Below are 1,261 nucleotides of genomic sequence, written 5' to 3'. Positions count from 1 at the left end.
AATTTGAAACTTGGATTTACATTTTATTATAGAATGGACAATATAGATTAGCGCTTACATAGTATACGTTACGAGCTGGTGCCAATGTTGTTATAAAAAAAATTAATTAATAAAAAAAAAAATCATCAAAACCTTTTAATATGACGTAACTATCTATTTCCATAAAGGCGCTAAATCTCACTCAAAAATACATATTTGTGGCTTTTTTACAAAACCACTTATCTCGTGTTATGCCATTTTCTTTTTTAAAGTAATAATTCATTGTACTCCCAAACAATATTTTAACAATGAACTAGCCGTAGGCCTATATGCTGTTTTTAAAAAAGCTTAATAAAATGTAACATTATTGAAGATAATCTTATTTTTTTTTAATCCTAAGTCAAAACTTCTAAATTAACTTAAGTCGTTTTATTAAAATGCCACGGCTATGTGTTCTTGGGCTTTGTATAACCAGTTTGTGTACAAATATTCAATTCATTTTATATGTATGTAGCTTTGGTGGAATAAGTGCCGTTTTGTCTGCAGTAAGTATTTAATTAAAAAATTTGAATTATTGAAATAAAAAATAAAAAAATACAAAGTTAAAAAAAAAATTCGCTGCGGACAGGATTCGAACCTGTGCGGGCAGAACCCAATGGATTTCAAGTCCATCTCCTTAACCGCTCGGACACCGCAGCTGTTGTTAAGCCGTTGCCAAAGTGTGCACTTCAATAAGGGTTGATGTGTATGGGTTTGTGTTTGAACGTGCGAAGATTGGCAACAAAAAGGAAGGAGAAACTAAACAAGCAAGGTCGTATGCTACTGCATGGATGGCTGTGCAGTTGTCGATTAAGCTGATTTTATTTGTTGCTATGCGCAATTTCGCCTGCATCTGCTTTCAATTTTTTAGCCGAAGACTACATACATACATATTAAAGAATAAGAAAAAGTAAATGCATATGAACTTTGTTGAAATAAAATGTTCACATGCCTAACAAAAAGGGAACCAAATGAAATAAAAACGTAATTGGATAATTAAATTAAATGCTGAAGTAACTATATATTTATGTATATGTCCATATATACATTGTTAACTGCATGGTTCTCTTCAGAGAAAGCGCTAAATTAAATAGTAAATAGGTGGAAACTTGGTTATCAAATTACCCAACAAAAAAAGTGTTGAAATATACAAAAACTCATATGAACTAAAAATAAAATGGAATTAAAAAAAAAATATATATAAAAAGTGTGCGTCGGCCGGGAATCGAACCCGGATCAACTG

General features: G+C 31.1%; 1 non-coding gene across 1 annotated transcript; it reads right to left on the bottom strand.

Moving 5' to 3' along the window:
- Positions 1–595: 595 nt before the first annotated feature.
- Trnas-uga lies at positions 596–677 on the bottom strand. The gene has a single exon. It is a non-coding gene; the product is annotated as a tRNA-Ser (tRNA).
- Between the last annotated feature and the right edge of the window lie 584 nt (positions 678–1,261).

This window comes from Rhagoletis pomonella, unplaced genomic scaffold, assembly GCF_013731165.1.
Source record: "Rhagoletis pomonella isolate Grant_MI unplaced genomic scaffold, Rhpom_1.0 Rhpom_scaffold_00101, whole genome shotgun sequence".
NCBI classification, from domain to species: domain Eukaryota; kingdom Metazoa; phylum Arthropoda; class Insecta; order Diptera; family Tephritidae; genus Rhagoletis; species Rhagoletis pomonella.
The sequence above is the reverse complement of the archived record's forward strand: the minus strand, read 5'-3'. Positions and strand labels throughout refer to the sequence as shown.